Raw genomic sequence first — 15,109 nt, 5'->3', positions numbered from 1 at the left:
CCAAAGCACTTTGCAGGCAATAAAGCACTTCTGAGGTCACGTCACTTGTGTCTGCTATGATTTCTACGATATGACAATCTGTGCACAGGTACCTCTCAAGGACAGCAATACAATGCTGGATCAGGTAATCTGTTTTAACAATTTTGATCGAGGAATCACCTTCTCAGGAGAACTAGGGATAGCAACAAATACTGGTCCAGTCAGCAACACGACCCGGCACCAAATAAAACAAAAATATCAATAATATTAAAAAGCGTTTTTCTTAAAAAGTACCACTCTTTAGCATTCATACTCACCCACCCAGCCTTGGTTTGTGTCATTAGCTGCTGTAGAAAGGCTCCAGTACCTGAGTCAAGCCACTTAAGTAGGCAGTTTAATCCATATTATTATGAGAAATATGCCCATGGAGTTTCAGACACTGTTTACTTAATTCCTGACTGAGGTGTTAGGAGAAACTCTATCCTGTAGACTGTTCCAAGGATAACATTCCAAAGTCACATCTCAAAAGGATCAAAGAGTTACTCCACAAGCGGATGTTGTTCTTACATCAGTGCTTAATGAGCAGTTGGATCCCATCTGATGCATTGCTATTGTATTCTCTATAACAGACTCTCTCTGTACCTGAAGAAAAATTCCAACTTTGCAGTTAATACCAGGTGGGTAAAGGTTTCTGAAAGAGCTAACTACTGTCCATCTTGACATGAAAGTTAACAAGGAGATTAATCAACCTTAAAGATGGTGCAGTAACTGAGGTGGTACAATTAGCCTAGTAGGTTGCAGGAAGATAATGAGTTGGGGTTTCTACTAAATCAGAGTGCAAATGTAAAGTACAGATCAAATGAGAATGAACTAGATTTATACAGCAATAATTTTTAAAAGAGTAATTAAGTACTAAGTGCATCACATGCAGTATATTCATTTCAAATTGGTTAGTAAATATACAGATAAATTCAGCAATTTGAATACAAAAGCTCTCAAAATAACAAATAGATCAGTTAGGACTTTAGTAACTGCCTTGCTTTTCTTTGAGTTCATCAATAATCAGCCAAACGACATTGTGTTGGGTTTAAAATCTCATTCAAAGAAGGGCATCAGTGACAATGCTATTCCTCCTCAGTACTGCAGTGCCAGTCTGGTTCACATTCCCAACTCCTGGAATGAAGTACCATTTACAGATGTGCCTACAGATACTCTGTGGAGGTCCACTCAGATTCTCATCGGGCATGAACCGGACACAGTGAAGCAGTTACAATTAATCCATTGTTGAGAATGAATGCCCATCTTGCAGCCAATGAAACAACCTCAGATTGGAGTGCTGCTTTATTCCAGGGCACCAAAGAAAATTGATGAGACTAGCTAATGCAACTTGTAGAAACTTACCCTTTGCTAGGTCTGATCTTTCAGATCACATTATGCTCACTGTAGCTTGTAGGATTTAACTTGTGCGTAAATTAGTTGCTGCACCGTCAAACTTACATCAGCAATTTCACTTCAAAAAGTAGTTTATTGAAGGTTATGAGTTAGAGTCTGACACCTTGTTCAGGTGCATTTATTATATGCGGTGACAAATCCTAACAGGATTTATAGCTGCAAATCTCTTGCGGTCATGATAACTGGAAACACAGACATGTATATCAGACTCTGACATAACACTGTAAAAAATGAATAACTTTAAAGTGAAGTGCTGAAGCACGTCATTGCCATGACGGCTTTGTTGGTACCTTACCATGCAAAGTAAAGGAACAACTTGCATTAAGAATATTTATCTCTGCTTTTAATCAAATTTTCTCCCATTCTCTTCTGAAGGCTATTGCATTATGTCTCTCAGTTCAGATGCTGCAAAAAAAAACTAGTCATTTGGATATAGAACTGGCTCAAAGGTAGAAGACAGAGGGTGGTGATGGAGGGTTATTTTTTTTTTAAAAAATTGGCGGCACAGTGGTTAGTACTGCTGCCTCATGGCGCCAGAGACCCGGGTTCAATTCCCGCCTCAGGCGACTGTATGTGTGGAGTTTGCACATTCTCCCCGTGTCTGCGTGGGTTTCCTCCAGGTGCTCCGGTTTCCTCCCACAATCCAAAAATGTGCAGGTTAGGTGAATTGGCCATGCTAAATTGCCTGTAGTGTTAGCTGAAGGGGTAAATGTAGGGGAATGGGTCTGGGTGGGTTGCGCTTCGGCGGGTCGGCGTGGACTTGCTGGGCCGAGGGGCCTGTTTCCACACTGTAAGTAATCTAAAAAAAAACCTTTCAGAGACATGCTCATGATGTCATCACTGCATCACTGAATGTGCGTCAATGGTATACAAGGTCTCAGGCTCCATCCTAACTGGGGCCACTTGGAGCATAACACACTGATGAAATTGTGCCATTATTTGTAGCCGAATAATATCAGTCCGATACTGAAATGCTTGTGACTGTCGTGTATGTACATACCAGGAGGTTTAAAACAAGTCTGCTGAGTCTTTCAGCACTGTGTTAGCCATGCCAAGCTCTTCGGTTACAGGAGCTAACACAAGTGTTATCGCACTGGGTACAAATATCCTTCTGGATGCAAGAGTCCAAAGACAGATCAAATGGTGCAGGTGCTGGTTTGCATTCTTGGGACGAGAAGTCAGGTGCACCATGGATGATTTTAAGCATTGACAGACAGTCAAAGGCATGACTGAGAGCTTTCACCAGGAAGATATGTTGAATGGCATCTTTTCCCCCAGCTTTCACTGAACTCACAGGTCTTAACTGCACAGGGACTAGCATGTTTTGAAAATGGAGCAGCGCTTATTAAATCAAGAAGGGTCAATGTTTTGGTATGGAAAATTACCCTTTTTATATTCTGGATTATTTCATTTGAACATAAATCAAAATCAACCATAAAACAATAGTACAGAAAGAATAAAACATTTCATCTGTTTCTTTTTATTGTTAACCATGCATGGAGTTATGCTATGTCATAGCAGCAGCTCTGTTGATTGCTGCAAATTGCATCAGGTAACTGTTGTAATGTATAAATAACAAAGAGAGTGGGCACTGATCCAAAGGCCTGGTCTTATGACAGATGCAGTCAGTGTGCCTCAGTTTATTCCAAAGGTTAACATGCCTGTTTGCTGCAGAGATACCCCCGAAGCCTGCTTTGTACCGAGCACGCTCCGTTTCAGATTTTCAAGCATCTGCACTATTTACACAGGGAGGCAAAGGGACTTCAGCTCCTGGTGTATTTAAACAGTTTACACAATTCGACACCACGTCATTGAATTAGCTGCAGTTAATTCAGAATAATTCTGTCCATCCTGTAGGAGTGTTCTGTTGCAATGGAAAAAAATTAGCAACTCAGACGTGCACTGTCTCTCATCACTGTGTCATGTTATTACCATGGAAACTTCAAATTTCCCACATCGTATCTGTTCATATCACTCCCTCGAGAGCTTCACCTTTCCAAACTAGCCACCATTTCACATGAGCTTAAACTGGGTGGACACGAGGGGAGACTGGAGATGGGAACACAAGGGGTCTCAAACTAGTTAAAGCTGGGGTCCGTGGGCCAAGCATTCACATGCCCAGCTGATCTTGCTGGAGATAAGGTAATCCCAGTCTGGAAATCCACCTGCCAGGGCAGGTAAGGCATCCTCTCACTGCCAGGTTGAATGACTATTAGAGCTGGATGTCTTCACGACCAGTGACATGGTAATGGGAAGGAAAGCCAGCTCATAGAGCTCCACTACCCACTCCACTCCAAACAGCCCACTTCCCAGCCTCTTCCCACACCATTACTAAACTCAGTCCAATCTCAGAGACTGTCGAGATGCTCAGTTTCCTCCTTTTGGCCTGGTCAGTGCCCCCTTCTCTGCACAGGATTGTTGACCCTCCAACGTTGGAATTACAGCCTCAGTACCCTGCCCTCCGTTACCTGCCAAACCCCACACCTAAGTGTGCAGGGCTCCCAGGAGCAGCCTCCTCACTGGCAGAAAGGTTGTGCCATTGGCTAAGGATCCATTTATCACCAATGGATGGTCAATTTCTAAAGATGGCAGCCATTCTGCCAGTGAGAGGTAATGACGATACACGCAACCTGTACAGTTTGCTCATGAGTTACTAGCTGCACAGTCCTACCATAGGCCCTACTGTGCTGCAAGACAGAGTCATAGAGATGTACAGCACGGAAACAGATCCTTTGGTCCAACTTGTCCATGCCGACCAGATATCCCAACCCAATCTAGTCCCACCTGCCAGCACCCGGCCCATATCCCTCTAAACCCGTTCTATTCACATACCCATCCAGATGCCTTTTAAATGTTGCAATTGTACCAACCTCCAGCACTTCCTCTGGCAGCTCATTCCATACACGTACTACCCTCTGTGTGAAAACGTCACCCCTTACGGCTCTTTTATATCTTTCCTCTCTCACCCTCAACTTATGTCCTCTAGTTCTGGACTCCCCCCACCCCAGGGAAAAGACTTTGTCTATTTATCCTATCCATGCCCCCATGGTTTTATAAACCTCTATGAGGTCACCCCTCAGCCTTTAACACTCCAGGGAAAACAACCCTAGCCTATTCAACCTTTCCCTATAGCTCAAATCCTCCAACCCCGACAACATCCTTGTTAATCTTTTCTGAACCTTTTCAAGTTTCACAACATCATTCCAATAGGAAGACCACAACTGCACGCAATATTCCAAAAGTGGCCTAACCAACATCCTGTACAGCTGCAACATGACTTCCCAACTCCTGAACTCAATGCTCTGACCAATAAAAGAAAGCATACCAAACGCCTTCTTCACTATCCTATCTACCTGCGACTCTACTTTCAAGGAACTCCAAGGACACTTTGTTCAGCAATACTCCCTAGGACCTTACCAATAAGGTTACAAGTCCTGCAAAGATTTGCTTTCCCAAAATGCAACACCTCACATTTAGCTAAATTAAACTCCATCTGCCACTCTTCAGCCCATTGAACCATCTGATCATGATCCTGGTGTAATCTGAGGTATCCCTTCTACACTGTCCACTACACCTCCAATTTTGTATCATCTGCAAACTTACTAACTATACCTATGTTCACATCCAGAACATTTATATAAATGATGAAAAGTAGTGGACCAAGCACCGATCCTTGTGGCACTCCATTAGTCACAGGCCATAGATTCAGACAGGTGACAAGTTCAGGGGTTAGCGATTTAGTCAGCTCATTTAACAGCGAACTGCAAGCCAATTGACTTACATTGAAAACTGACTGGGGTTTCTGTCTCAACAACAGAAAACAGGCCAGCCATTCACTTTCCAAACCCCAAAAGAAACAAATTTCTCTTAGCTGCCTTGAAATGTTGTGCATGGGTCTGAAAAGGTCAATGGCAAGGAGTGCCTCAGGTATGACCCATCATGATTCAGTCTTCTCAGTGGGAGTACAGGGACGGGTGGACACTGCTCATGATCTTGGAGGAGAATTACTTATCTCTCATGCAGTTTCTGCATCATCATTATCACATTGATGTAATTCGTCATGAGTGAAGGAAAGCAGCAGTATATATCCTGTTCAAGGCATTTCTCTTTTCATCAAACTACCAAGTAGTTGTCCTCTAACACACTGGACCAAACAGACCCTGTAAACCCTGGGTGGGCTACTCTTTGGAGGGCCAGTGTTGACTTGATAGACCAAATGGCCTGCTCCCACACTGTAGGGATTCCAGGATTCTATGATCCTCACAGCTCCTAATAAGGCCTGCTGTCAAATTTTCTCTCGATGTCTAGTATCCCAAAGAGTGACGATGCTTCACCAACACTCTTTGGGATACTAGACTAATTCAGAAATGCTATATAACTGCAAGCTGCTGTTATCCAAAATACTTTGCGAACAGATTTCGATTACAGTTCTCCTAACAGGAAGACACAGCCTTTAAAAGCGAGCACCGGTTTTATACAAGGTACTTATTTACCAAATCTAAACGGAGCCAAATTTTTAACACAAAAATGAACAGTACAATGTAGGAGAGGCCACGTTCCTGAAAAATGTATTCCAGTGATCATATCCACAATTCTATGAGCTGAAACTACATTCATTTTTTTCAGGAATACTGTTAGATTACTGTACTGCACTCCAAGTTCACTCATGCAATTTAACACACACACCGGCATGCAAGTCCGAGAGGGATGGGATCGAATGTTAGGATGCAGAGATTGTATAATGTTCTCCTTTCTTAAGAAAAACAGAAAATGTTCCAATCAAAATCTCTTAGAAGTTGCAAAGTGGAAGCGGACTTTGTCATTTCAGACTTCAACTGCGATACTCCAAGGTAAAACAGACTTATTACTTGTTGTTAAAACCCACCTGGAGAGGTCACTTAAATAAGTACTTGGCCTGCTCACTACTTATGGTTATGCGACCCCCAATAATTTTCAGTTTTAGAACACCCAAAGTATTTCACAGGGTCATATGAGAACAAACAGGGAAATTCCAGAGGGTGGTGACGGTGTGTGTGGGTCAGTCAAACAATTACCTTTATGTCTTAGGGTGTTAAGAGTCTGCAGAAGGGGAACATTTGGGAGAGGAGAGCTGAAGGAAATTATAACAGTGGGGCACATGAAACTTCGGAGGGATGAAAACTGCAATGAGGGCCTTGGAAAAAATGGCGGCTAATGCAGGTCAGCACTAACAGGGTTATAAGCAAGCTGAATGTGGGGAAGGTTGGAGCGAATGTAGTTTTTTTTTGATAGAAATAGATCTTTAAGGCCAAATGGTGAGCAGTAGAGGAAATGATCATCTGATGTTACATAGGTGCAAGTAAACAGGCTTTGAAGTGGAAGGAAATTGGGATCGGGAGCATCATTCAGGGACACTGAGGTGAAGAACAGCCTGGTTCAACTGAAGAGCTGTGCAGAAATTGTAAACGGAAGACAGATACTTGTCACGGGGCCAAAGAAGATGACTCTGGTTTTCCGTGTATTTTAGCTGGAGGAAGTTCTGGCACATCCAAGATTGTATATCAGCGGGGGCAGGAGGCAGAGATCCAACCAGGTGGTGCAGGGATGCAGCAAGGCATCATGCACAGGGAGGTTAACTCCTATCAATGGCGTCCAGAGGCAGCATGGGAGCTGGGCAGAAGTGAGGTCAGAGCAAGGAGGCAAGTGATTGCTATTTAAGTAGGTGCGTTCTGAGCTTCAAACTCTGTGACACATCCTGGAGAGGGGGGGGGGGAAGAGTTACCTGGACACTTTGTTTCAGGAGGCAGTCACACCTGGTAGATTAGGTAATTCAAATTCAGTTAGTGATCAGGGAAACAGGGTGTGACTGTAAGTGAGGCAGGTAGGGGGATTTTGAGTTCAGGTGGGGAGGAGCCTTAGCCCTTGGCCTTGTCCAACAGATATGAGATTCTTGCTCCCTGTACAGATGAGGGAAAGGGCTGTAGACAGGATGAGCCAGCTGACCACAGCACCATGATGCAGTAGGCCATTCAAGAGAGGGAGCAAAAAGACAAGTAGTTGTTATAGGCAATTCTATAACTAGGGGGACAGATAGTATAGTTTGCAAGCCGGACTGGGTGTCCCGCATGATGTGTTGCCTGCCTGATGCCAGGGTGAAGGACATCTCCAACCAGCTTGAAAGGATATTGGAGCGGAAGGGGGAGAATCCAGTTGTTGTGGTCCACGTTGGGACTAACAACATAGGCAAGGCTAGGAAGGAGGATTTGCGTGGGGATTATCAAGCACTAGGTAGGAAATTGAAGTACAGGTACTTAAGGGTCATAATCTCCCATAATCATAATGGTTATGGGGGGAATTGGGAACAGAGAGGAGAGAGAGAGAGAGAGAGAGAAGGAGTGGTGGGGAAGAAGAGGTGAGGCGGGGGGAAAGACGAGACATGGGGGATGATGGGGGTGTGCGATGGGGGTTGCAAGGGGGGAGGTGTTTGGTGGGGGAGGGTGCACGAGGAAGGAGTGCAAGAGATGAGAGAGAAAGCAGAAGAGAGAGCGAGGAAGAAAAGAGAGAAAGGAGAGGAAGAAGAGAGTGGGGGGGGGGAGAAAGAGAGAGGGAGGGAATGGGGAAGAGAAGGGGGAAGAGGGGCAACAGGAGAGCAGGGAGGGAATGTGGGAGTGAGGGGTCGGGAGAAGGGGGTAGAAAGAGAAAGGAGAGGTGAGAGAGAGAGAGGTGTGTGTGTGAGAGAGGTGCATGTATGTGTGTTTGTGTGTGTGAGAGAGTGAGAGAGAGAGAGCATGAGAGGAGGAAAGGGCAAGGGTGGGTCATGGGGGGTGGGGTTAGCGAGCCAGACTGAAGACCGATGGGAGACAGAATGAAGTTGGATGGGTTTGAGTGGAGTGTGATGAAAAAGAGGACACTAACTGGGAAGAGAGTAGCATTTACAAATGGCAGCTAGTGTGGGAGCCAGGAACAAGTCCAGCTGCTGGGAATGTTGTGGGAATTGTCTTCAGGGAGAAGGAGGTGGGCCTCATGGACGATGAGATAAGCTGAGAGAGTTTATTTTGTGAGGAGGATGGGTAGTGCTGGAATATAGGGAAGAGAAGCAGGAGCCAGACAGTAAAAGCTGAAAATCCAAGTCTCATAGGAAGCAGCAAATGTGTGACACCTTGAGCTGCAGGATAAACAGATGAACAAAAAGTAATCAAAAAGGTTTACCCAACCGGAATAACTGAGCCTGATTTGTTAATGTGCAGGAATAAAATACAGTGTTTTGATTAGATTGAGAGACCGCAGTTCCAAGATATTACACAATGCGGCCTTTTGTGGGACTATAGCATTATCTTCACAATATCCTCCCATTGTTAACTTGCATTTGCTGAAAATGGCTAAAGGCATCTTTAACAGGAGTCCCACATGGAATACAAGGAAGCAATTGATGTTCTTTTCTCAATCGGCCTTGGGATGTCAATGGATTTCACAGGAATCTACAGTGACCAAGGGACAGCCCACATTTACCAAGGAAAACCAAGCACCCAGACTTGAGTCTATTTTCCAATGCAAGTCAAATCCCTGTGAATTAGAACCCAACAGCCAAGCTGTCTGACTATTCGTGCTTAAACACTTTTATTAAAATTGATATATCGACTCAATAAATACTTGCACTGCAAATAAAACAGTGATAAACCCAAATTGATTTACAATAACTAATATTTCATCCAAATTTCATCCTTCACAAGCAAGTTAAATCTGATCATCCAGTTATCCATGAGAATAAATTTCATTTCTTAAGCTACTTCCTGTGCTTGGGTTGGATGCAACCTGAAAAGACGAGGCGAAACATCACGACCTGACTCCTATCTTTAAACCTGGAGTTTCTCTGTCTAGACAGCAAGCTGTCAACTCAAAAATTCTGCAAGGAAAGATCAGCCTTGTTGTTCAACAGAATTTCACACTCAAGACTGATAAGGCAATTTGTCTAGTCGTCCCAGTAATTCTCAATCATTTGTTTGCATTATACACACACACACACACAAACAAATTTAGACTGGGCACTACGCCAAGGTAGACTGATGATAACACAAAGTGGACTGATTCACACACAGACTCACAATAGCCTGGCACTGTAATCTAATCAGAAGCGGAGACTGGCACAAGCAACAAAGGAACAGTCAAAGAAATGATCTCGAAGGATCTCAGTCAGCAGGAACTGAGATGTGTCATGTGTTTATAGCCCTAACCTCACATCCTCTGAGTAATGACTTTTAAATTTCAACCTCGGCTGTATTAAGGAACACAGAAAGACAGAGAAAGAGAAAGAGAGAGAGAGAGAGAGAGAGAGAGGAAATAAACACATTTCTTTTAATTAGATTAGTCTAAACTACATTTTGAGATTTAAAAAGGGCATTGTTTGTTTTCTCGCAGCCTGTAATCAGGAAGGAGGGACATTTGCAAACACAGATTCTCTAGAGTGATAGGGACATATACTGACAAGAGCCGTACCAAGTCAAACAGCACAATAAACAGCCCCGGAAAATGAATCATTTCTGCAGTGTCAATAAACCAGATTGGGGTAGAGATGCATTCTCTAAGAAAAGTTGTTAATTCGGTTAAAAAAAACACACACCAGGTTGGACTATAACCTGTTGTGTGATTTTTAACTTCGTCCACCCCAGTCCAACACCAGCACCTCCACATCACAGTTAATACAGGTGTTCTTCCGATAGGATCAGGATGAAAAAACTTGCTGGTATTCCATTGCAGGAGTTCTTGTTGCAGACAAAGCTCAGGAGAAGACACCAAGAGATGGGGATGGTCTACAGGTATCAATCGCTGGACTGTTAATCCAGAGACCCAAGTAATGTTCTGGGATCCTGATTTCGAATCCCACCACAGGAGATGGTGGAATTTGAATGCAATGAAATAAATAAATCTGGAACCCATTGTCGATCATTGCAAAAAACCCCATCAGGAAACTGCCATCCTTACCTGGCCTGGCCTAAATGGTGATTCCAGACCAGTTGCATCTGGGCAAATTAGGGATATAATGCTGGCCTAGCCAGCGAAGACCTCATCCCATGAATGAATACAAAAAAAAAATCAAGATTTCGGGTAGCTGCTGCAAACACTCAATGAGGATGAAGCTGTACTTTAAATTCCATAATACAGAGGGGCAGGAACCAAACTAAAACCCTTCATGTTGAATGTTTTAACACAAAATGAATATTGCAAATATAACCTGTAACTGCAAATGTAGCAAGGTACCTCAGAATACCAGAGTTTATTGAATAACACCAATCTGCTGTGTACCTTATGCACTGCCCAATTTTAACTCTAATGTGCATTTTATAGATCAATTTTTTGAAAAACACTTTCAAATCCTGAGCTAGACTGGCGAATGCCTTAACAGAATCCATACGAGAGTTAATAAACTGACTGTGCTTCAGCTGGCTGGGTCAGCTTCATTTACGTAGCATGGATCCACTCCAGGCCTGTATTGGGCCTAGAGCAAATATAATCTAATTTTGCACATTAGAGCACTACTAAGTGCATTTTTAAAGACAAAACATTAAACCGAGTTTCCATCTGTCCTCTCAGGTAGATGTGAACAATTTTGTGTTATTATTCAAAGAACTGGGAAGTTCCCCAGCGCTATAGTGAATATCTATCTTTCAACCAGCATCACTAAAACACAGTACCTGGTTATTTCCATTGCAGTTTGAGAGAGTTTGCTGTGCATGACTGGCCGCCACATTTTCTACAACTCAGAAGTACCTGACTGCTTACAAAACACTTGAGGAGAACCTATTTTTACAATCAGCTTTCATCGCTTCAATCATTCCACAGTTTAACATTCTTTTTATCTCCAACAGTGAGGGACATTGGTACGGCCACTTTTGGAATATTGCGTGCAATTCTGGTCTCCTCCCTATCGGAAAGATGGTGTGAAACTTGAATGGGTTCAGAAAAGATTTACAAGGATGTTGCCAGGGTTGTAGGATCTGAGCTATAGGGAGAGGCTGAGTAGGCTAGGGCTTTTTCCCTGGAGTGGCTGAGGCTGAGGGGTGACCTTATAGAGGTTCATAAAATCATGAGGGGCATGGATGGGATAAATAGATAAAGTCTTTCCCCGGGGATGGGGGGAGTCCAGAACTAGAGGGCATAGGTTTAGGGTGAGAGTGGAAAGATATAAAAGGGACCTAAGAGGCAATGTTTTCATGCAGAGAGTGGTGTGTGTATGGAACGAGCTGCCAGAGGAAGTGGAGGAGGCTGGTACAGTTGCAGCATTTAAAACGATTCTGGATATGTATATGAATAGGGAGGGCTTAGAGGGATATGGGCCCAGTTCTGGCAAATGGGACTAGATTAGGTTAGGATATCTGGTCCGCATTGACGAGTTGGACTGAAGGCTCTATTTCTGTGCTGAACATCTCTATGACTCTGTGACAATCTTTGGCAAACATTTTATTTGTTGCGTTTAACAGTGACTGGAAAGTAAGTTTCCCATCACTGCAGCCCAATTATTTCTGCCATTTTCGAGAAGGCACAGAGTCCGAGATAAACTTAGCAATTCACTTAGCACTGGGGATTTATGTTCAACCTTCCAAGTGAACCAAAGTATATTCCTAAGAGCTGGTCTGGCTCTATTTTTAACCAATAATGTTGTATTGAACTCCACTTCAACCTCACATACACAAGTGAACTTTTTCCACCATAACTCCTCACTCGGTAGTGCACTACAAATCATGTCCCGCTATTCCTGAAGCCATCACTGAAGTTAAACATGCTACAAAGGCAAAAGTTACCTATTCTTTTAGACCCAAGTTGACAGAAAGCACGGATGAGGTTTCTGTACTTAACAAGAATCACACACACTCGCACGCGCACACCTACACACAGTACGGGAGGGCAGTCCAGTAGCCTCTATGGACAGGGATTGCTGAGGTGATCCTTTTTTCTTTTGGCCTGTTGGGACTTGCTACTCCTTAATCATCTTTCTCCAGGTATTCTCAATTGATTGCTGAACCTCACAACAACTGGCTCACACCGACAAAGTATCTGACATATTTGGGTCGGAGTTGCAGTTTACTATTACTGATGAGAAAAAATAAACCAGTTTTCTTCAGGCTTCAGGATTGTTTTTTTAAAACTGCAGAGAGAAGGACAACTCTTTCCTTTCCTGATGTTCAAAGATTTCTGATCCAAACATTCACACTGACAAGCTATTACCTGGGAGCCAATCACATTGCTGTTGGCAGGTAGAAGCCTTTGTCACCAACAACACATCACCATTCCATGAACCAATCAGCTACTTATTGCTGGCCAAATTTCCATTCGTACACACATCCTTGGTTCTAGTCTGTAACTAGACCTTCTTCACTGCTTGAACAAACAGCAGTGTAAACATCGTCTCCAATGAGTGTCAGGAAGCTGCTTTTAAAAGGTGCAGCAACTTTTTTCATAATCCCTGCTGTTTTAAAACTGCCCATTTCTCGTTTCAGTCCGCAATAAAAATACAGAATAGAAAATACTGCCTTTACACCCTGATGAATTGGCTATGCTAAATTGCCCATAGTGTTAGGTGCGTTAGTAAGTATAGGGTAGGGGAATGGGTCTGGTGGATTACTCTTCGGAGGGTTGGTGTGGACTTGTTGGGCCGAAGGACATGTTTCCATACTGCAGGGAATCTAATCTAATCCAAACCTTACAATTAAACACAATTAATAAATATTCAAATACTTGTGTGTACTAACACTTTAAGGGCATTCAATATGTGTTTACAATTTTGCTGCATATAACAACAAAGCAAAGTTTTACTTCCTATCCCCACCCACAGCAGTTCTTATAGATTTCTCATTTCCTCTTCTTGACTTTTCTGGGGTGTAAGTCAGTAGGAGTTAAAGGCTGTCTGTAATACTGATGATTCAACTTCTTAATGACAGGATCACTTTGTTAGAGAGCAGGAAGGGAGCATTTGTTTCGTGCAGAAGCAGCGTGGAGGCTATTGAGAAGAAACTCAAAGCAGGATACTGACCACGGCTGTAGACAACACCACCAAAAAAAGACCGAGTGAGGAAAGAGACAGGACTGTCAAAAAGGGGAGGAAACAGCACCAGAGGTTGAGGCGAAAATAAAAGATGTGATATGAGCTACAGCAACCCACTGAAGCAGTTCGAGTAAGCCCCTGTTGTGTGGAACATATAGCTCTGTGGTCCTCACTGACAGGAGCAAGATTCCCCAGATTCCCTACAGTGTGGAAACAGGCCCTTCGGCCCAACAGCTCCACACCGACCGTCCAAAGAACAACCCACCCAGACCCATTCCCCTACATTTATCCATGACTAATGCACCTAACACCATGGGCAATTTAGCATGGCCAACTCACCTGACCTGCACATCTTTGGACTGTTGGAGGAAACCCACGCAGACACGAGGAGAATGTGCAAATTCCACACAGACAGTTGCCCAAGGTGGGTATTGAACCCGGGTCCCTGGCCCCAAGTTTCTGCTGAAGCTACTGCAATCATCGAAGCGGAGATGGATGAAAAGGCCAAATTCCGAAGAAAAGCAGACATTTTGATTGGTCAACCTTTGCTAATGAGAGCACCTCCCAAATCTGAAGGCTTTTGGTTCAAACCTGCTTCAGATTGCGGGTACAAAATCTCGCAGAATGCAGGGGCAGAGCTGCAAGCATTGACGGTGCCTCTCTCAGATGACAGTGGAGCCCTGTTTGCCTGGATGAGTGTTTATACTGCATTATGTGAAGAGGAACATATTACCCTGGTGAGTTGGACTACATTCTGCCCACAACAGCCTCTGCCAGGAGGAGGTTAAACTGGCTGCCACAGTTCCTCACATTACAGGTTTAATAGCAACTTATTGGTTAGAAGACACTTTGACACATCTTAGGGACGTGAAACGTACTGTACGAATACATTATTTTTCTATTTGCATGCTCGCTTTTGTGAATCGGGGTTAATCACGTTTGCCCTCATCCACAGTTTATAACTTCCTGCATGGTTTCCTGGACAGAACAGTGAAGTCCGCTCATCTTTTACATACTTATCGATAGCTCAGGTACCTGAAGGCCATTTCGAGCCTTTCCCTTGCTAAATTTCACAAACAGTCGGGGACCAAGCCTGAGTCCCACCCCCACGCACGGAAGTGGTTCAAACCCCAATACCGGGCCAATCAGGAACCAGAGCTACTTTATAATTCTAGTAACACTCCAGTAACAGCTGCCAATGGCTGCACATTAACAGAATCACTCACAAACAAATCAAGTAAACAGACTAAAAACACACAGCTACTGACTTCCTGGACATCTGAGTTGTAATCGCATTTGACATTTGGGAAAAGAGTCGGACCTTGTTAGGAATGTTTTTGACGTATTCCAGGGATTGATCAGCTGTTGGAAACACATACTTTGCTGTAAGCGCAATCATCACCAAACACAATGGCCATCTGCTGTGCGGCTCTGACTAACAGGAAATGACGAGGCTGCCACTTGAGACCACTGAGCAGCTCTGATTTTGAACTTGTCTGCATTCTAACAAGCACAGTTATAGCATTCACAAGTCTGTGTGGAGGCGAAGTCACAGCAGCCTACAACCAATAAACCTCCTCCCGGTTGGAGAGCTGAATAACAGCACCATTCCACCCACGTTCAGCGCTATAGTTCTCAGATTTGCATTGCAACAGGAACTGT

General features: G+C 43.7%; 1 long non-coding RNA gene across 6 annotated transcripts in view; it reads right to left on the bottom strand.

Annotated features, from left to right (window-relative positions):
- LOC122549174 (uncharacterized) overlaps positions 1-15,109 on the bottom strand; it is a 232,466-nt gene that overhangs the window by 154,128 nt on the left and 63,229 nt on the right. Inside the window, exon 1 of one of the 6 annotated variants that reach the window (XR_015756968.1) lies at positions 14,769-15,033. The exons of the other annotated variants lie outside the window; for them this stretch is intronic. This is a non-coding gene — a long non-coding RNA (uncharacterized LOC122549174). Of the gene's footprint in view, positions 1-14,768; positions 15,034-15,109 lie in introns of those variants that run through there. 6 annotated transcript variants of the gene reach the window in all.

The sequence above is a fragment of the Chiloscyllium plagiosum genome, unplaced genomic scaffold (genome assembly GCF_037043375.1).
Source record: "Chiloscyllium plagiosum isolate Xiang-an unplaced genomic scaffold, Cpla_swu_hap1 HiC_scaffold_4, whole genome shotgun sequence".
In the NCBI taxonomy this organism is placed as follows: Eukaryota; Metazoa; Chordata; class Chondrichthyes; order Orectolobiformes; family Hemiscylliidae; genus Chiloscyllium; species Chiloscyllium plagiosum.
This window is presented reverse-complemented; position numbering and strand designations above follow the sequence as displayed.